The sequence below is a fragment of the Sitophilus oryzae genome, unplaced genomic scaffold, assembly GCF_002938485.1.
Source record: "Sitophilus oryzae breed Bouriz unplaced genomic scaffold, Soryzae_2.0 scaffold_1576_pilon_pilon, whole genome shotgun sequence".
In the NCBI taxonomy this organism is placed as follows: domain Eukaryota; kingdom Metazoa; phylum Arthropoda; class Insecta; order Coleoptera; family Curculionidae; genus Sitophilus; species Sitophilus oryzae.
This window is the reverse complement of record NW_022146254.1, coordinates 194,133-217,371: the sequence shown is the minus strand read 5'-3', so window position 1 is coordinate 217,371 and position 23,239 is coordinate 194,133. Positions and strand designations below refer to the sequence as shown.

At 31.1% G+C, this 23,239-nt stretch overlaps 1 protein-coding gene across 28 annotated transcripts in view; it reads right to left on the bottom strand.

Annotated features, from left to right (window-relative positions):
• The window catches only part of LOC115879385 (broad-complex core protein isoforms 1/2/3/4/5), a 132,812-nt gene that overhangs the window by 46,686 nt on the left and 62,887 nt on the right, over positions 1 to 23,239 (bottom strand). For 9 of the 28 annotated variants that reach the window (XM_030896174.1, XM_030896182.1, XM_030896179.1 and 6 more), the window contains exon 1: positions 13,758 to 14,160. The exons of 2 other annotated variants lie outside the window; for them this stretch is intronic. The gene's annotated coding sequence lies outside the window, so the exon portion shown is untranslated. Of the gene's footprint in view, positions 1 to 13,693; positions 13,716 to 13,757; positions 14,163 to 17,010; positions 17,032 to 23,239 lie in introns of those variants that run through there. 17 more of the 28 variants (XM_030896186.1, XM_030896188.1, XM_030896190.1 and 14 more) reach the window with 6 other exon arrangements.

Below are 23,239 nucleotides of genomic sequence, written 5' to 3'. Positions count from 1 at the left end.
AATTTTTTAACGGCTTTGCAGATATTGGAGGTAATATTACATATGGCTGTTCCATAGTAAAATTTTGTCATAGAGTAGCTCCATAGTGTTTTTTGTCTTATATTTTACCATTCAAAGATCCATATGCAATACAAGGTGTTTCTCAAAAATGGTTCGCCCCTATAATATTTTTTCAGATAAAAAAACGAGATTTGGTATGTTAGTATATGACATAAATTAGGGTTGACTGTATTCAATTGTTTTTGATTTTTAAATGACACACTGTATTTTTGTTTCATTTGATAAAAAACAACATTCCAAATAGAATGACATATTCAACTTTTGCCATTTTCGCTAAAAAATAGTTGTAGTCATTTCCGGTAAAACAGGAAGTGACCGAAAATAATAAAATTTGAATCAATCAATCCGGATTTATGTCATATACTAAAGCACCAAATCTCCTCTTTTTATCTGATAAAATATAAAAATAAAAAAGTTATAGAGGTGAGCCACTTTTCAGGAACACTAGGTATAATATCGTCAATATTTCTGCAAAACCCGTTAAAATATCGAACCGCTTTAAATACAAATGATTGTCCAGTTGTATTCTGCATCTAATATAAAAATAATACACAGGGCGTTCTATTAAAAAAACGACGTCAAAAATGGCTGGGGAAAGAAAATTCATGATAGTTTTGGCGAGGTCATTCTCTAGACGTCATTTATTAAAAGTTGACATAAAACTTTTCAAATATTAACAAAAAAAGGATAGAGCATTTCCAGAAACACTATTTCCAAAAAAAATATTTTTTCTCCAATTTTAAACTACACCATTTAAAAATTATTTTAACTCGATATAAAAATAAATTACAACGTTCTAAGGCCAACTGGCAGAAAGCGCCATTAAAAAATAAACAAGAGCCCAAGTAAATGATGTCTAGGGCTTGACCTCGCTAAAATTATTATCGATTGTCATTCCCCAGCCGCCTTTGACGCCGTTTTTTTTTCCATGATATTAGGTACAATTACTTTTACTTTATTTTTGATAAATTTATGTTAACTTTTTGATAACAAAACACAAAATCATATAAATTAATTATTCGTCACGTAGTGGAATTTTAAAGAGAATATGTAGGTATTTGTTGAAAAAATAAATGTATTGGATGATCTCATAGGAAAATTTGAAATTGGCCCAGACCAGGCATTGAACGAGTTCATTATAGGTGAGAAAAAAAACATTTTCAACTTTCAATTTTATTGCGTGTGTTCTATTTATATATTTGTTTTGTACACTGACCTATCCCAATTTTAATTGTGTTAGCCAAGCATATCGGATATTTTCAGCCAATAATACTAATTATCAATAATGGTTTTAATTTCGTTGTTTTCTGATTTAATTTAAAATATTTTACCAAATATTGATCAATATTTTCTATAATTATAATCTCTTGAGTGCATGATAAAAGTTTGTATGTTTTATTAAATAATTATTTTCGAAATTTTTTTGAGTATTTGGATTTAGTTTACTTTTGTATATATTTGATTTCAATAATAGAGAACTTAACAATTTTCATTCATTTTTCATAGAACATGACTTAGAAAACAGAGCGTCTTGAGATTCTAGATTTTTTTTAATAAAATTAGTTATCAATGTCTGAAATGTCAAAAAAATAAAAGAAGTTTTTAGATGTACTAAATTTAATAAGAGTAACTTTATCTTTACATACCTATGTTTCGGCTTGTTAAGCCTTTCCCAAGAGTTTTTTAAAACTAACCGTCTGACTACATTGTCAGGATCACTAAATAAGTTAATCACCGCGACCTTATATTCTATTGTGTGTTCCCCTTTTTAGTGTGTTTTTAGTTAGATGAGTTATAACGCGTTATAACTCATCATACAGTCTCAGGGCTTTAACAAAGGCCAGTATCTGAGACGGCTCCACAGAGCTCAGCTCTCCATCTTTGACATCAGCCGTACCAAGGTTCATGGCACGAACGGTCGTTGCGTCGTCGTCTGGGCGCACTCCGTGATAAGGTGTTCTGGTGTTTCCCCAATTTCTCCACACGATCTGCATTCGCCATTCGCCGTTGTCTCTCAGCTTCAGCCTACTGAGTTGTTCGTTGAGGAGACCTTAAGAACCTCCTGTTAGAAACCCCGTGACAATCCAATGGTACATTACTACCATAATAATGTAAACAACCAGCAAGGGTTCCTAAACACATTTTTTATTAACCTTATTGTAAACTCCTTAAACTCACCACCACAGCAAATATACAGGGTGGTCCGAACTGTATTCCGGAAACTTTGGCAGCATATTCTGCAGATAAAAGTAAGTAAAAAAGTTCGTATAAATATATGTCATAAAATACTTAGTTTCGGAGATATAGGGTGTTGAATTTTCATTTTTATTTCGATTTTTTCCAAATAATTTATGAAGTAACGTCAATATCTGGATGAAAATTGGTGTCTGGGAGTTTTTTGACATGATAAATTTGATTTTGATGTCAATATGACTCCTCTACTTGTAGAGGGCGCCACCTACATATTTTTTAACTGGTTTGAAGATTAATAACTTTTCGACCGTACCTGTATAAAACTACTGAATAAAAAAATATCATTTCCGTGACGTTCTGTATCTCTAAAACTAAGCATTTTAGGACATATATTTAAACGAACTTTTTTATTTATTTTTATCTGCAGAATATGCTGCTGAAGTTTCCGGAAACAGTTTGGGCCATCCTGTATATCCTTATAATGCAATCAGACGGTTAGTTTTAAAAAACTCTTGAAAAAGGCCACTCTCATTAAATTTGATACATCTAAATTCATGTTTTATTAAAACACTAATATTTCAACAATGTTTCACAAGAAACCAACCACAGACTCAGTACTATTTTATGTATAAAATTTTGTTAGTTAAATGAGATTACGATTTCATGTGTTTCAAAAACATATGGGTATAAATATATTAATTAAAGACAAGCATGTCAAATATGCAAGAATAACTTATTCTACCAAATATTTTTAATTATGACAATTTCGTTATGTACGTATATTGCATTCTTTAAATTAAATAAAGAACATTTACGCTTTTAATCTCGAAACATAATTGTATTTATTGTATCACCAAAAATGAATAGAAAAAAAGCGCACACCAAATTATACTTCTAATTAAAAAGTATAATTAAAAAATTCCTTTTGGGTTAAGTGATTTCAAAAGTAATAACACCATCTAATGATATACAGGCTGAGCCTTAAATAAGTGCAAATATTTTTAGGGGTATATAGTATATTTCGATCCCAGAAACACGATTACGAGTTTTTTTTCGCGAATTTTTTTTCCTTGAAAATTTGAATTTTTAAAAAAAAATGGAAATTTTTTTAGTTTTTAATTGAAAAACAAAATTTGTTGATAATTTGGCAACATAGATAGTAGCTTAAATTTACAAGAAAAAAAAACAGAAAAGAACCAGTGGTTCTCAATTTTTTTTAATTTTCAAAGTAGAATAACTTTATACGATTATTTTGGATTTAAACAAACTTGTCAAACACACACTACCTAATCAGACATTAATTATTGAATAACGCATGTCGATTGGTCTCTCATCTATTGGGAAAAATCTCAAATAATGATCGAATTTTAACGCCATATTCACTTCAAATTACTCAATTACAAATATAATAATTTGTGACACATACAATCCTATCATTTTTTAGGTGGTACTCTAGACTCTAGATTGTCTGGCGTATGTATATTCTGTAACTAGAAACCCAAATATTAGGTTAGACGAATCACATTTTCAGATGGAACAATTATGGGTTTTTTGACACTATACATTTGCGGTTTTTAAACGAAAACAACACAACGGTTTATTTTGTTGTCTGAAGGTTAAACTTATTTGTAGATGATTTTATAGGTGCGTGTATGCAATGGAGTCTCAATTATCTGGAAATCAGTGGCGTAGCTAAGCCTATTAGAAATTATTAAAAAAAGGAAATAGGTTTTCTTTCAAACGTCACAAAAGTATTAATTTTTGCGACATGACTGACAATATAAAAATCTCTCCAAAAAAATCCTTTATGGGTATTTAGCCACTGCACTGCAAGAAAATATACAAAATAAAATAGTTATTTTTTGTAAACATTTCTGCGTTAAACTTAAACGGACGCTGCTTGTCAGAATTTATGTTTACAATAATACAAATTTGCCTAACAAAGAAAAAAATAAAAAAAATGTAACACTTTAAATTTGACGAACAAACTCTCCGTTGCGTTTTTTTGCATCTGAGTGTATATTTAATTCTGTTTTCCTCCAAATTAATTATAATTTAATTAGGTACTCGATAAAACCTAAAACTACTCCCTATGTCATTTCATCATATTTTTATTTACTGTTATTATTAACGCTGATAAAAAATAACTATTTGATAAACAAAATATCTTTCAAGAGTAACGGAAGTAGTCTGGACGATTCAAAATATTATTAATAAAGTGAAATCAAGACATATCGTAAAACATGTCCATAATGTTTTTCTAAGTAAGCTTTTCGAGCGATGGTTTTCAATAGGTTTGCAAAAAGTCCAGTTCTCACAGTGATAGGTGTTGACTCTTCCGGAAAATCTAACAGACTTATCTTAGTATTGACGGTTTAGTATTGAAAATATCCACTTCGCTAAAACATTATCAGCAAATAAATATACTTATTTTGACTGTAGCTAATTATGACGTATTTTGAATACACCTTTTCATTTATCATCATAAATTTTGATTTGTGTATAAAGAACAACATAGATATCTACAAAAAAATCAACCAAGAGCTTATTATTAAATAGTAGCAAAATTTACAGAATATTCTCTTAAACTTTGATAGTATTTATATTTTTATATACAGGGTGTCCCAGAAATAAGTGCAAATATTTTAAGGGGTGGTAGACCTCGATAAAAGAAACATATTTTCTCTTTATCGTTTTTCAAATAAGTCCAAAATAACGGCGTTATTTTATTTTGAAAATTTCCAAAAAAAAATGATTTTTTGCTAAAATTTTGAGAGCCACTGGATCTTTTCTGGATTTTTTTTCTTGTCAATTTAATCTAATACCTATGTTGCCATATTATCAACAAATTATGTTTTTTAGCTAAAAACTGAAAAAAATTCAAAAAAAATTTTCAAATAATTTTGAATTTTCAATTTACTTTTTCGCGAAAAAAACCTCATAGGCGTGTTTCTGGAATTCTATACTGCCAGTTAAAATACTTGCACTTATTTCTGGGACACCCTGTATAGATTTTTCGTTCCTTTTTGAGTTATAAGTTAAGCTCTTTTGTTAGATCTGGCAACTATCAATGATGTCAATAAAAAATGAATTTATATTTCCCTTGACTCAATTTTTACTGGGGTTATTATATTTTAGTTTATTTTTAATTTATTTATATTTTTTAGTATTTGCTTTATTTTTATATTTTGTTTCGATAGCTATAAGATCAATAATCGATTTAAATTACCAGAAAAATAATGATCGTTTTTATAATCAATTAATTTTTTATAGAGTTAGAGGAGTCACAAGATTAATCTAGTTTATAAAAGTGATCAGAATTTAGAGTTCATATTAAATAACTAAAATTACAGTAGTAAAAAGTTTTATAGTATAATTGAATTTCTTGTAATGTGGAGCTGATACTAAATTAAATCAACAATAATAAATAAATATAAATAAATTAAAGTTTGTCCATTGTTTTTATAATAAAATCAATTAAACGAAATAGTAGAATTAAGAAGGTAAAAATTACCCGAAAGTTACTAAATAAATACAGTTAATATTATAATGGAATATTTCCAAAAATGTCCTATTTGGGTATCTCGCCACTGCACGAAAAAGCCACAGATGTTCAAACTTGTCGTTGATCCAACCAAGTTTTACGACAAATTTTTAAACATGCTGAACTACCAACAACAGGACAAGTTAGACGACAAGCCCGCAGACGTTACGATTATCGTTCAAACAGTTGAATCAAACCAAATCGTCCAACTTGTTGAAAAACAGATTGGATCGTCTGTGGGCCGTTTAACTACTTTTAATTTTTTTTCCGGTTGTAGATTAAATATTATTGAAATATTATTATTCTGTTATTATTAAAAAAAAACCAAATATGTCATAATTCTGTCTAGATTCTTCTTCTAAGTCAGCAAAATGTGAAAAATATGAAATGGATTTAAACAGCATGTAAAAATTTTAGGTCCCACACTAGTAATAATTTTCTATAATGATTAGAAAGCTATTATTATTTATTAAAATATCAGAATAATGATGATGTGGATTATTTAGCAAGATAATGAAAATCAAATAGTTTTTTAAAAATTCTAAAGATATTTTTTTCATAAATGGGATAATTTCTAGTTGTCAAATAAATCTTGCATCACAAGTCTATTTGTAATAGATACATGATAAATTTATAGCACATACAATTTTGAGCTTAATACAGGGCGAATCTTAAATAAGCGAAAATATTTTTAGGGGTGGTATATTTCGACCCCAGAAACATGTCTATAAGGTTTATTTTCGCAAACATTTTTTTTTTAAATTTGGATGTTTTTTTTAATTTTTAGTACAAAACTCTACTCTACATTACTAATTAGCTGTCTTTTAGTAGCTTCTATACCACTATGCACCAAAACCCTTGAAATAGAACAAAATTTAAACAATAAATCGACGCTTTACCACAGAATACATATATTTGTGTCTATTCTATAGAATAATATTAGCAAAATTAGTAGACGATGCAGTAAGAATGAACTGAAACTAATATACAGAGTGTAAAAGAAAAAAATGAGGGTATTTATTTATTAAAAATAATCTGATTTGTTCATTTGTTAGATCTTATGAAATTGTGAAGTGAGCGATCTTTCGAGCGAAATTCTAAAGTTGAGACATTTAAGCGGTGCTCTAGCTACGGTCTTGTAAGTTGCTCATGAAGTTTTATCATACAATTTTTGCTTGTTATAAGTTCTCCCCCTTTCTTTTCAGATAGTGATTAAAAATAAACAACCATTTGCAGACGCCATGTTGATAATCCCATAAAATACACGTAGTAGCATAATTTTCTTCAATTGTCCGAATCACAATACCGTCAATCATTTGATGACAGTGCCAGAGACAGTATTTCTAATTCCGTTTGTGTTAGGGGTCTTGTATCTTCCCACCTCTTTCACACTTTTTCATAAATTCGCCTTTAAAATAAAGAGCAGCACCAAAATGTCCCCAAAAAATATTAATGTTCATACTAACTAACTTTTCCCAAAAAATACGAGGCAATGGTGATTTTGGTTATGCACAATAAACTAATTAACCGATTAAGGAAGCTAGACGAACACTCGAAATTATACGAAAAAATATACAGGGTGAGTCTTAAATAAGTGCAAATATTTTTAGGGGTAGTATATTTCGACCCCAGAAACACGATTATGGGGTTTTACGCAAAAAAATGAAAAATTTGGAACTTTTTTAAAAAAATTGTAAATTTTATTAGTTTTTAGTTAAAAACATAATTTCTTCAGAATATGGCAACATACGTAGTAGATTAAATTTACAAGAAAGAAAACCCAGAAAAGATCCAGCGGAACCTAAAATGTAAGTGAAAAATCATTATTTTTTTAAATTTTCAAAGTAAAATATATCTCTGATATTTTGGACTTATTTGAAAAATGGGAAAGAGAAAATATGTTTCTTTTATCGAGATCTACCAGCCTAGTGAGCCTAGAAAATATTTGCACTTATTTAAGACTCACCCTGTATAGTTTTCAATTTTTGATCAGTTGGGTATTTTCGTAAAATTTACGAATGGTTCGCATTCTAGGGTTAAATCTTATCTGATATTCAAGAAGCGTTAAAAACGATCAACTCAGTATTAATCAATTCAAAGTTGGTCAAAGAATGCATAGAGAAGCTGAACAAATTGGGCAAAGAAAACAAAACCCTCCTACCTCCTACCCTAGATGCCAGCTCACCAAGGGATAGAAGGCAATGAGAAAGGAAATGATCTAGCTAGAAAAGAAGGGGACACTCCACTAACTGGACCAGAACCGTTCTGCTTCATAAGTGAAAACCAATTAAAAGCAGAACTCAAAAACTTGGAAGATTCCAACCCTAACCTGGAATGGGAATCCTGCAACAGTCTAAAACATTCGAAGAACTTTCTGAGGACTTACGAATAAGAAAAACCAAAGATTTTCCTTGATTTAAGTAAGAACAATCTTCGGATTGTTACGGTGTTTTTAGCAGGACACTGTCTCCTCAGTGCATGAACATCTCAGTAGATTGAAGCTAAGAAAAACGGTCAATTCAGATTCTGTGGGGAAAATGGAAAAACACCAGAATACCTCATCACTGAGTGCGCCGAGACGACAACCATTCGTGCCATAAACTTTGGTACGACTGATATTGGAGATGGAGAACTACCCTCTGTAAAACCGTCCCAGATACTGGCTTTTATTAAAGCCCTGGGACTGTATGATGAGTTATAACTCAAAAAAGGGACACACAATAAATCTGCAAGGTCGCGGTGATTAACTCCCCTCCCACTCATTCTACACTCTAAATTCTAGTGTTAAATCAGTTGATACGATCCAAACGAGTGTATTTGATCCAAGACACCTTGATCGTGTAACCAGGCTTAACTAATTAAAACCGTCTAAAGTATTGACAAATTATTTTGGTTAAAAATCCATTCCTTTTATATATTTTCTTTGAGTCCTGCCCTGGAACTTCTACTTTTTCTTCCCCTCAATCCATCCCCATCCTCCCCCCTCTGCCCTTCGGCAATCGTAATCCTAGAGCGTCTCCGCTTCATATTACGCGCGCCCTCCTGCTCCACAGGCTCCCGATCATTAAAAAAGTTCATTATAAAAAATTTGATTGGACAACGCGATGTTGGTGGGGGAACAAGGGGGTGAAAAGCGAGCGATGGAGCGCCGCAGGGGGAGGGAAATAGAAGAGAAACGCGGAAAATAGAGCCGGCACGGAGAGAAAGAGGGAAAAAATTGCGGACGCACACTCGCCGCCAGCGCGCTACGCATTCTACAATGAAAGGGAAAGGAACAGGCGCGCTGGCGTTCTGGGTCGTTCTCTGGAATTGGGTCGGGTTCGGGACCGATAGAGAAAGGAAAAAAAAGGACGCGGTGCTTTGTTTGTTTTCACGTTTTTTTTAGTCGTTCGATGCCGTTCTATCTTTGTAAACGAGAGTAAAAGTCGACGTAAAATTTTGAGCAATGTTTTTCCATTGTTTGGTAATATTGGGATAGGCGTGGGAGATGAAATATACTAGAAATAATTATAACGAATGTGGAATTACTATTGGTGTGTCGGGACGGTGTCAAAAATATACTGGTGTAGATTACATTAAATTAGACATTTTAGATGGTTTTCGCCCTGTTCCACTGTGACATTTTGAGATTTATTGTTGTTTTCTTGTGATCTCTAGGTTACATTCTCCTGTACTATCAATGACTAAAGAATACAAGGACGAATAATACCTGCTACCAAATTGTTACCATACCACCAAACAGTGCCGTGGCAAATATTTTTCTTAACATAGCCGCTTGAAGAGATATTTATATTTTTAATAAAATTTTTGACTATGCTTATGGTGTATACGGTGGTCTTATACTAATTAATTACGAAAAAAAATGTATTAAAATATTAAAAAAAGTTACAAAACTAGTATCGACGTATAGCACATATCAGGTTGTGGTTTGGCAAAAAAAAACGCTAAAAAGGTGGAGTGGGCTGCTTATTTACCTATGAAACGTAACTCCTGGCTCTTTCTTATCGCTGCGGCTTTTACACTTGAAAGCTGAACAACTAATCACCATTGTAATACAGTTTATACAAAGTTCACTGCACACAAACTATTAAAAATCGCTAAGATTGTCGCTGATGCCCAGCTGATGACTCATTCATTACAACCAAAAAAATGGCGTCTAACATCACAAATTCTGTTGCAGCCCGTATATGGGCGTTATATGTCCTTGTATTCTTTAGTCATTGTATACTAGCCTTTTCAAAATGTGTAATAACTTGCATACTGAAGTCTGCATAGACAAATGGTGTTTAACGTCTCTTTTTTTCCTGCTAAAGCTAATCTGGACGGAGCCACTTTGTTTACGGAGAAAACGAACCGCGGTTCTCGGCCATATCATGGTCAATGGCCTACCGACTTGACGATTGTCTAAATTGACTCTTATTCACCAGATATCCGATCTCATTTGGCCTCGAACCGACCCGAATAAGTAGTGGGTGCAGGGCCGCATTAAAGTGATACCCTAGGCACCATTTATTTTGCCGCCCCCTTCAACTAATGAAAATTCAAGTAAAATTTGTTATTTATATCTTATAAAGCGGCAATGAGTGGGTGTCAAGTGTCAATAGATTTTACACTCTTGCCATGGAACAATAGCGCGACAGACTCTTCAGACTCCATACACTAGCACCCAGTTATGTTCTAGAATGTAGAATGTAAAATGAGTGAGGAGGGGGGGAGGGAGGTTAGGTTAGGTTAGGTTCAAAATGAGTTATTTGGGTCATAAATGATCTAAATACAAAATATTTTCATGGTGTCTGTCTGTCTGTCCGTCTGTAACACGATAACTCAAAAACCGCTAAAGCGATTTTAACCAAATTTGGCACAAAAATACTGTGGTACCCATCTGGCCATTAGTTTTTGGTGGGGGTGGGGGGTTGGTAAGGGTATATGGGAGTGGGTTAAAAATTTAAAAAAATCGTAACTCCAAAATTACAGTAGCTAGCGAAACGCGGTTTTCAATTTAAGATTAGGAATAATATTTGCAACCAAATTTGTAATAATATCAAAATCAGTCAAAGTCGCAGTGAGATAATTGAAACTAAAAGCTGCCTACCAACTTTTTATTAACATATTTTAGTATGGGCGGCTATACGTGCCTCCCAGCGCCAATTTTTTTGAGTCAAATGTGGTGAAGGAAATTTTATTATATCAAATTTAAAATTTGACATAAAAACAAAAGTAACTACATTTTCAAAAAAAAAATATAGGATATAAAATATTTCATAGTGTTACCTGTGGTGTTACACTCTGATTATTAAAATTTTTAAATATTACTTTCACATAGAAGTAAAATGCAAATTTATATTAAACATAGTAGTTATGAAAGAAAATAACAGAAAAAAAAATAATAATATATTGAAATACACTCTTTTAGTGAGATATAGAGCTATAAGCAGCTTGTTACATTTTCTAGTGAGCTATTTTTCTGCATTTTTTTTAATAGTGTTATTAATTAATTCAATGGTTTACTATTTTTTTTATTTTTTCTTGAAATTCTTAGCTGTACTTTAAAAAGAAAATAATAGTGATGAATAAAGCCTATCCTATACTAATAATATAATTACATATCATAATACAAATGATATATATTGTATATTTTGCCTCGTATTTCTATAGCAGACTTTTATTTCAAATTTTGTTTACTGAAATTAAATAGAATTAGATAAGATGTAAATCTGCATTATAAAAATGATTTTAAAATAGATCTTCTTGCATCAGTAGTTAGAACAATTTTTATCGCAAGGTTAGTGCACTTTATAATTTGTTCAGCATTTTTTTAAAAATGTTGATATAAAATAAATTTTGTCTTGTTATATGATGATACAGAATATTTATGTTAAATTGTAATTAGTCAATAATCTATGTTTTACACTAATTGTTTTATTATTTTCAGTTAATATTATGTGTAGTTATACTTGGTACTACTAAAAGAAATAAAATATAATTATTTAAATTAAGTACAATAAAATTTTTACCCAAATTAATTATTATTCAATTATAGTTTGACATAATGCTATGTATGTACCCGCCACTGACTAAATAAATAATAATAGTTTATAGAAATTTTAATATCTAATTTATAATCTTTTAGTCAGACTAATTATTTTTAAGTTACATTATTTATCTCGGTGTTTTCCACGTAATATACCCGCCACTGACGGCACTGACCAAATAAATAATAATAACACCATTCTAGACTATTTTCAGATACTTAGTCAAGAATTTCGTAGAATCACTTTAATAGGAAGGTTACAGCGAATTAAATTAATAATCGCTCAAATATTTCTCTATATTTCCTCTACATCCACACCTAAACACATAAAGCCTTTCTCAAAATTTTCCGCATCACTTGTAGAACGACCCTAATCTTGCTGGTCAGGGCCAGCATTATTTGTTTTGAAATAGAGCAACTCCCCAGCCCACAGAAACACCTTGAGACAACAGGGAACAGAATCTATCTGTCGCTTGCAGCAGCAGGATATGTGAACCGACTCGTTCGTTTAGGTACACACAGACGAACAGCTAGACAAGAAAAAGCACAGTGATTCATAAAGCCAATAAAATTTGCATAGATCAGAATAAACGGTGATAATTATTTTCTATTTTGTTTGGTTGGTTGGTGATTTTAACAGGTAGTTGTCCATATTTAATAGTGTTTTTTTTTGTCTTTTTTGAGTTTTATCGTATCAACAGGTAGGAAAATATTATTATAAACAAAAAAAAATAAGTTAAAATGATCAGTAATTGAGTAAAAAAAAATAAATTATTAAAAAAATTATAAAGATGCAAAAAAAAATTGGTTTTAATATTATTTTTTATTGAATGTTTATTTTGCTTCTTTTCGATTTGAAGACTATTTATTAAAGTAGGAATTATAATTTTTAATATTTATTTGTAATAAAATTTAAAACATTTTTTTTATCTAATTTTAATATTTTTTAGAAAATTTCTAAGAACTAATGGTATTTTATGTTTTAAATGGTTTGAATAAAAGAATATTACATTAATTGATGAAAACGACAAAAGAAAAAACGAAGACACAGGAAAATGTTTGAGAAAATTGAACAAAAATATCTGTTAGCATATTTTTGTAATTTTTTTTCATTGATTAATGCAGTTAGAAATCCAAAAGATATTTAAAGAAATAATTAATCGAAAAAAAAATAACCCAAAAGATTGGTGAAAGTTAAAATATTTTTTAATAAAAGAGTTTAAGAGACATAAAAAGATAAGATAACAATAAAGAATACAGTAAGTTAAAGCTTTTCTTCCGAGTTTTTTAGCGATATTACTGGACTCTTTTCTCAAATTGCTTTCTTGTTGCTTTTCTACTTTAAAAATATTGACAGAAAGCTAACAAAAAAATGGGTATACCGAGAAATGTTACCTTTATATTAATGCAGTTAGGAATCTAAAAGATATTTAATGAAATAATTAATCGAAAAATAAAAAATAACCTAAAAGATAAACCTAAAAATATCTTTGTGAAAGTTTAAATATTTTTTATATATGACATGAAAAGTTTAAGAGACATAAAAAAGATAAGATAACAATAAAAAATACAGTGAAAGTTTTTGTTGCTTATTTTAGGAGTTAAAATTATATCTTTAATTGACGAAAACTTAGAAAAAAGACACATTTAAACAAAAAAACAATTAAAAATATGGTAAATTACCTTTTTTAAGACACCCTCAATGGCATCAAAGAAGAATTTTAATTTGTACGATACAAATAAAAGATGTATTTAAAAAATACAGATTCTGGAGTATTTTTTTAGTATTTTAAATTAAAAATATTAATTCATATTTACGAATGCCGTTAAGTCAATAAAAACGTGTGAGAATAAAAAAAACTTACGTTAAAAAAGAATAATAAAAATGGAGCATATCTTTCCTGCAACTTTATCAATGAAGAAGTTTACCTTGATGCAACGAAAAGTCCAAAAGTCATAGAGAAACCTCGGAAAAATCCATGTCTACTCGACGGCTAGCAGTGTTTGTGCGTGACTCATGTGTTTTCGCACTATACGGAAACGTCAAAGGGTTGAAGAAGGCACTGACCGTCGCGAGAGGGAAAAGCCGCGAAAAGCGGCGAAATTCGAACGAAAAAAAATTGCAAGTCCGCGCGCGATTCAAACTGGCGCGCTGTTGAGTAGTTGCGTCCTTCGAAAACCGGCCGTCTTTAAAAACTAACTACTACATCCGCAAAAATGTACGAAAATACCGTCAGGTCGACGCGGGCGACGGCGAGCGAATATATGAAAATTTGGAGCGCGCAAAAAATGACGGGACCAGGACCGCGCTTATTCTTTATTGGGACATCGCCATGAGACATCTGCTGTAATAAGCCGGCACTAAAAAATAGTGCGTGCAGCGGGAACACGGAGCGCGGGGGGTAGGGGAGGGAGGGGGAGAGAGAGAGACCACCCCGCCTATTCGCGAATGAAAATGCGCAGAATATAACGAGTACAGACCCGCAATTAAAAATATCAAAATAAAAAATCGAGCGGAGCAGCTTTGGGTGCCTGCTTGCTCTACTCTCTCTCGGTGCTGCTGGCGGCAACGATTTTTTAAAAGTAAAAGCGAGCATCGGTGGTCCTGTGCTCCCGTTAGAGCGGATCGGGAATAATAGAGCTTCGGTTCCTATTTCCTGGCCGACTGCGATCGGAGTCGTAACGCACTTTCGCCGGCTGAAGAGAGCGCCCTTAGCGTTTTTTGCCGCTCGGATAGTTCACCTTCGCGTTGCGAAAATATGAAACGCACAGGGTCGGACTTTCCCCGAATGTTTCTATTATTTGTCTTTTTTTGGTATATTATTTCTTTTTCAAAATTTTTTTGTTACTTGTATGTCATATACTGATCTGATCATCGGAACTGCGTGGTCTGGATTTTAACTTGTAAGACAGTGATGTAGACAGCTTAAATAAAAAATCAAATAATGGAAGAGATAAAAGTTAAGTTGATACATTTATTCAATGCAGTATTGCGGATTTTGCATCAAAATTTCAAACCGCACAAGTAGGTGTTTACGAAAAATGTTGCATGTAGGGTTGGACTTTATTTTTTACAATTAATTACTCATTTTACTACAGTTGTAATAGATGCTTAAACAACTGTCTAACACAAATAAGCATTATTGAATAGCTTAGATATATTATCTTCGTATACTATTTTATTTCTCGTACGAATCGGCAACACTGTATGCCGCTTTTTATTTTGTCTCTCTGTCTGACAACTGGTCGTATATACAGGGCGAGTCTTAAATAGGAGCAAATATATTTAGGGATAGTATATTTCGACCCCAGAAACACGATTATAACGCCTTTTTCGCAAAAATTTGGAATTTTTGGAATTTTTTTTAGTTTTTAGTTAAAAAACATAATTTATTTATAATGTGGCATCATAGGTAGGACATTTTTGGAAATTTTCAAAGTAAAATAACTAGGTTATTTTAAACTTATTTGAAAAACGGTAAAGAGAAAATATGTTTCTTTTATCGAGATCTACCAGCCCTGAAAATATTTGCACTTATTAAAGACTCACCCTGTATTTATTTCTGTCCTATGCATTATAATAATACAGACCACAGAAATAAAATGACAAGGGCTAGTATAATTTTTGAACTTATTGTGAACATATAATCTTTGAACGGATCAAAATAAAATTAGGGGTGTTTTTAAGGGGATGATTTTTTAAGAAGTGGTTTTTAGTTTATGTTTTAAAAGAGTGTTTTTTTAGGGGGTAGTTTTTTGGGACGGTGATGTTTGAGAGGGTGGTTTTTAAGTTTGGGGCTTATCATTAACTTCAAAATTAGCTCATACTGAATTTGCAAGTAAAATAAAATATACAGGCTAAGTAACATCTGATATCCACTTAGAAAAACCGAAATTGATATTAAATTCAGTTTAACTAAAAGTGTGAGTACAAGGTACAAGTTTCAAATGTATACGATAAAAATAAGCCCAATAGCGATTTTTACAACTACTTCGTTATCACCTGGTATATTATTATTACAGATGATATTCGATTAGTGAAAATTATCAAATTATATTATTATACATTGTCGCGGATAAAAACTCTATAAAGAAATTTTAATTAACTTATAGCTAATTTAAACTGAATAAATTGGATAGTTATAATTGTTATAGAAGACATTTAAATATAATTTCTATTAGGCCATATTTAAAATTTCAAGTCTATTTTTAGACATTCATTAAAACAATATAATAACTCAGAATTTTACATAAAAATAGAAAATAGCAGGTTAGTCGTGACCGACTAAGTTAAGAAAAAACTCAAAATTTAAGTGAGGATATTACTGCATCCTCACTTAAATTTTGAGTTTTTTCTTAATAAATAATCACCACACAGGCTAATAAAACTACTTTTTCAAATCTGTCAAACATTGGAATACAAGGACATTTCCTTGTATTCCAATGTCATATGATGCTAGTTTTAAGGCCTTTATGTGCAGAGGATGTTTTTTTTTGCTAATTGACTCAGTCAAACTGTTCTGATGATGGGAATAAGATTCTCGACAGCTTGACAAATTTGAAAAAGTAGTTGTATTAGCCTGTGTGGTGATTATTGACTGCATCCTCAATTAAATTTTGAGTTTTCTCTAAAAATAATAAAAAAGAAGGTATGTATAATAATAAAGTATTTTATAACAAGTAACATTGAAAATTTTATTTATAAATATTTTACTTAAACCAATTATTAAATTTGATTCTAATAAAGCAAAAAATATTTGTGTAACTAATAAAATATTTATTTGTTGGAAAATTACGTGTTCTCGCGGATTTGTTCGCGAAGGTTTTCAATCTAAAATCTAGGTTATCAGCAAAACTATATTCCTATTATAAATTCGCTATTTTTTATACCAGATAAGCTGGCTTATAGTCTTTGAAATACGCTAAATAAATATTAGAATATTAGGAAATTCGACATAAAAACATACTTCTCTTACAAGAATAATAAAATCTGTGCCCATTTGATAAATTGTTCATAGACCAAAGAAAAATAAACAAAAACCTTATATGTATGTAGTATGTAAATTACTATTTATGAATACTTACGATTGTATCTACATGTTATAACTAAGATTACAAACACTACACGTCATTAAACATATTACTTTTTTTAAATAATATTATTTAGACTATTATCACTCACCTACCACCTTTGCCTGAGGACAGACAACAGCTTTATCTATAATCTCTCACATTTTAGTCTAGGTTTTCGAAATAAAAAAAATATATTTTTGAGATAAAACTATTTTTAAAAAACAGCCTATAATTTTATTGGAACAAACACTTTCAAACTAAATTTTCTAAGCTATCTGCTTTATCTCAAACTGCCGAGTAAAAAAATGCTGAGATAAAACTATTGAGGAAAAAATTGTAGATAGTTGAGATGGTTATGGATTAATCTAGATATATTGTTTTTGTAAGAATATAATGTTTATTACATTTTTTTAAATTATGTATAAATATAGGAATTAGACATTTTAAGATTTACTTTTCTAATAGTTTAATTTTATTAGTATATATTATTAGTGTTCTTTAGATTGGTTTAATTTGTTAGTTATTTTGGGAAAATGTGAGAAAAAAAATAAATTTTAATATACAGGGCGAGTCTTAAATAAATGAAAATTTTTTACATGGCTGGTAGATCTCGATAAAATCATATTTTCTCTTTACCATTTTGCAAATAAGTCCAAAATAACTGAGTTATTTTACTTGAAAATTTTCAAAAAAATTGATTTTTCGCCTAAATTTTGAGAAGCACTGGATTTTTTCTGGGCTTTCTTTAATGTAAATTTAATCTACTACCTATGCCATATTATAAAGATAACATGTTTTTAACTAAAGAAAAATCCAAATTTTCCAAAAAAAAATTCGCGAAAAAGACTTCACAGACGTGTTTCTGGTTTCTGGGCTCTAAATATACTACCCCTCAAAATATTAGCACCTGTTTAAGATTCACGCTGCATAAGTGCCAATTTTTTAGAAGAAAATTTACTATATTTTATTTACACACTGTATCATCAACCAGCCTGAAGTGTCCACTGCTGGACGTAGGCCTCCCTCAAATCTTTCCACTCTTCTCGGTCCTGTGCCACTTGGATCCTAACACACTGTATGCTCGCTGGTTAACAGACTAAAGCCGGTCCCACACGACATGAACATTTGCCACATAGTGTATGAGACAGACTTTCTCAAATGTGTCAATATTGTCAAAACCTAGGACAAATGTTGGTTACAACGCTGGAACCAACGTTGGACGCAACGTGTGGGACCGGCTTAACCTGTAGTTTCAAATCATATAGCTAAGCCCCACCTTCTCTCTTATGGGAAAAGTCTTGGTTAAAACGGCCTACACACGTAACGATTTATCGTACTGCATGCAGTACGATATCCATCGAAACTGCCGCATTAACGATAAATCGTAGCGTGTGTAGGGAAATTGGATGGTTTGCAGTATGCAGTCGTCATATCGTTTGCAGTACGGAGCTTCCGTAAAATATCGTATCAACGGGTCGTGTCTGGGGTGGGGTTTGAACGCGTGGAGTGTATTCCCTGCCGCAGCGCGCAGTTACGATAAAATTTTTATTTATTTTTGGTTTAATCAATATTATGGATTTAAAAAATAAGACGTTCTGGGAAGACTTTATTGATTTATATAGAGAAAATAGATGCCTATGGGACGTGAAATTAAAAGATTATGCAAATAAAATGAAAAAAAAATCTTTCTCTCCAGCAACCACTTTTTACACCATTTCGCTTTTTGATTTCTTTTTGTTCATCATCTTCATCTATCAGCAATACCGCAGCTACAAGCACGGCAGCTTTCTTCTTTGAAATTCTTGACATAACGGTAGCCCTTCTCGACAAAAAGTTGTAAAAAAAATGGCTGTACTGCAAGCCGTACGATTTTCTTTACGATCTGCAGTTCAACGCGCAGTACGATAAATCGTTACGTATGTAGGCCGTTTAAGTCTTTCAGAGTTCAGAAAATATTTAATAAATTGATTTAATATTTTTTTATTAATAAAAAAAATATATTGATATTTAAAGATATTCAGCTTTGTCTTAGGTCAGGGCTTTTAATTATTCCATTTGAATTTATTTGTATTTATTCCAGTTATAAAAAAAATCGATAGTGATTGATTTTATAAATACTTTTGAATGCCAAGTACTTAGTTTTCAGCGGCGTAGCATGGGGGTCAATACAAGGGGATGTAATAAATAACTGCAGTTAACACTACTAACACAATAAAAAATTTAAAATTAAAATGTTTATTTTGAAGTTACAAAAATTACATTATTATAAAAAAACAGGTTAACAAAAATAATCAAACCAATTAAAAAAAGAGCTAAATTTAATTAAAAAAAAAACAAAGATGTGAACGTATCTGTTAGAAAAAATAGTAGACAATGCCAAAAAAAAGTTTATTGGGTGCCTTACAACCACATAACAAGTGTTCACTTTAATAAACATTTTCACTAAAATGACGAATACACGATTTTAATTTAGTATTAATATTCCAAATATGATTTGGAGGTCCTTCTTCAATAGTTTTTAATCTTTCTGAATACACCATAGAACGGAAGGATGATTGCAAAATTATTTCTATTTTACAGCCGCGCACTCAGAATCATCTAGACGCGCGACTATATTTTTTATCTTAAACCGCGAACGAGATGTGTTTAAAAACCCGCATCACCCACCGACTAAAACAGCGAACGAAAGACGTGATCGCGGCCGGAAAGTTCGCTAACCCCGGTTCGCGTTCGGCGGCGTTCAAGGTGTAAAGAGGACAGTCACATCATGGCGCTGTCGAGATATTTTTATTTTTAGCGTTTAGCGTAGGTCTTAGCGTTATTTATAAAGCCCCACCACATTAAAAATAACGTTGTGGAGCTTTATAAATAACGCAAATACACACATTAAATAATTGAAACTGAATTTAATTATTTGAATACATTTACTGAGAATTTTAATTCATTATAGGAGATCTCAGTGACTTTTTTTAAATAAAAACGAATTACAGTATTTTGAAGGAATGCGACGCATCACCTGCATCAATGTCGCTGTTTGTTTTGGTTTATTAAAAAATGGTAGACGCAAAGAAATTGTAATTGTTTATTTTTTAATCTTTTTGTCTTCAAAAGTCTGGATTATACAGTTATTTCGGAACTTCGCAAGTATTGGCAGGAAATGTTCATCGAGTAGCCCGTTATTGTCCTTTAACCTTGACATGCGCGATGAATTTTTAGATTCAACGTCCCTGTCTAGTTTTTTAAAATATTTTTATCCGATATTTCTAAGAATTTTTTTAATTACGTTATTTACTAAAAAAATCTACAAAAGCAATTTCGAAGGCCATAAATTCGGCGTCTGCAACGCGACTGATTGCAAAATATAAAATATTCGTTTTTTCTATTTTTTCCCTTTTTCTTGAAAACTATCCAAGACGACAGCATGCAAAAATAGATTTTTTTCTACATTACATTATTTTTCTTGGCAAGGTCATGGTTTTTAAAATTAAACTAATAGTAATAAATTTAAAAATAACTGTGTTTTTTAACACTTGTCCGAATTCAAAGCAAAAATGCAGTATAGAAAACCCGTGTCTGAACTCTTGGTCTATTTTAAATAATCGGTTTCTAACGAGCAGATTGTTTTTGAAACCAAAAAAAAATATTAATAATGATATTATTATTATTTTCTATATATCTATTATAGTTTTATGTGGAAATATAGAAGTACCGTAAAATGGGGGGAATAGAAACATGGTGGTGAATAGAAACAAAATTTCTGAAAAAAATCAAATCATGATTAAAAATATTCAAAGTAAAAAGAGTCGACATATCTAATTTTTCTATCATTGGTAATACACAATAAAATGTAAAAACTATATTTTTATCTGTTGCAGCACTGTTTCTGTCAATCAGCTGATCAATAAATGTGAGATCGATTAACACCTATTTTGTATGGCGTGAAAACTTTATAAATAAAATATTTATTTTTAAAGTAATACATAAGCTGATACACGTAAGTTGTCATATTATATGTATTGTTAATTATTGTTAAACCTACTTAAATATGTAATAATTTACTGTTTCTAATCACCTTGTTGGAAATAGAATAGATAAAAACCTTATAGAAACACAAATGTTATTTTTATTTAATATTTATATGCATATTTTTCAAAAATCAAATTATATGTATACGCAAAGAACAAACAAAGACCCATGTTTTAAAATATTCGGGAAAATAATACCACATTTTTATCAACCGGTATATCGCTAATAGCCTACGAAACTGTTTCTATTCACCCCATTTTGCGGTATTAATCTATTTACTAGTCTAAGAGCTAGCAACGTTTTCGAGAAAGTATTTTAAGACGTCTGGCTCTTTGATATATCTTTTACTATGCTCTCTGGAACAGCATGCGGCCCGTCTGGCTGCCGGTACCCATTGCGTTCATTACTGCGCATTGGAAGAAGATCCTATATAGATATAAATTGTTCTAAACTGTTCTAGAGAGCATAGTAAAAGATATATCAAAGAACCATACGTCTTAAAATATTTGTTTTCCGACGTTGCTAGCTCTCGTACTATAATAAATGCTTAAAATTGCGAATTCAAAATTACGAAATCCATTACGCCTTTGGTGTTACAAAACCAAAATAAAACACTAATTCACCACAATACACAAAAACGGTTTACTTTTGCACTGGATGCGCGTTTCGCTAACCATGTTAGCATTATCAGCAGATGATTAAAACTAAACTAATCTAATGAGCCTTATCATAGTGTTGAACACAAGATAACTAGTATAAATTTCTTAGTTCATAGATTACTTAGTTTTCCACTTACCAATGAGATATATGAAATAGAAAGAATTTACATTAGGAATGAAGCTGAGGGTAATGGATATTCTCCTCCAGTAGTTGATAAAATAATTAGAAAACGTAGGTATAAGTTTGCGATTTCTGAAAACTCGACTCTTCAAATAGAGAAAGTTACGTCAAAATATATTTCAATACCGTTTGATAGAGAGTTATCCCGTGGTTTAAAATGAATGTTTAAGAATGTCAATTATAAACTGGTGTAAATTGCTAATAATAAATTACAACAATTATTAGGTAATCCTAAAGATAAAATACCTCCACTGGAAAGGTCGGGTATTTATGAGATTTCATGTAAAGATTGTTATCAGAGATATGTTGGTCAACTACAAGATTAACTAGATTGAAAGGACATATGGCTCAGATAAGATATGGTAGACCGGATAAATCTTGCATTGTTCAAGACATTGTTGATAAAGATCATTCTATAGATACTAATAATTTAAAATTAATAAAAGAAGTCTCAAATTACAGGCAATTAGATGCATACGAGAGCATCCAAATTAATAAATGTAAAGATCATATGAACAGAAACAAGGGTCCAATTTCTTCTAGTTCTCTATTCGCTCGATTGGTTTTGACTCGCTTGGTGCTAATCTAATAGTAAATGGCTTTCATTGTTAACCTTCCATACAATAAAGGAGCCACACGTAGTACTTAACGAATCTTAGTTTTAAGTCAAAATCGAATCTCTTCGAAACCTCAGGAACACCTGTCGGGCTTGTTCGATGCGACATTTAATTTCCTTTTTAGATGTCCAATCGAAAAGCCAGTAGCCCAAGTACTTAAATTTATATACTCTTTCTATGGACCTTGGATTGTTATGTTATGGTGGAGTTTTCAAACATATTTGAGTTTCTGGAGATGCACATAATTTTTGGTGTTGTTATTTAGTGTGAATATTTAGTGAACAGAGCAAAGCGTATTGCTCAGTTTAGTGATTGTAAGACGTAAGTCGTCGAAGGCTAATCACCTGACAGGAAAGCTAACAACAGGAAACAAAGCGTTCGGATATGAATGAAACGCAGGAACAAAATGCCAAACCAAATCATTATGAGATTTAGAGGTAATTAGACGGTGATGATGAAATCAACAGCTTGAGAACTAGAAGAATGTGCGATGACTAGTCATCAGAGCTGCAACAAGCCAGTTTTAAAAAGACTTAAGCCTTGAGTCTTAAGTAAAATCAAAATTATTTAAGTCTTAAGTCTTTGACTTAAATCATTTTATTTCAAGTCAAGTCATTTTTTTAGACTTAAATCAATATAACGTTATTTAAGTTGTTTTTATGACTAAAATCAATATTTTTGACTTAAATCATGATGATCTGCAAGTTAAGTTAGTAAAATTATATACTACTTAAATCAATATAATTAGCCTCAAGTCAAGACAACCAGAATTCAATTTAAGTACCTTTTTAAATGTTAATATAATTTTCTTGTATTACCAATTAGCAATTTTCTTAGTAAGTATCATATTATTAA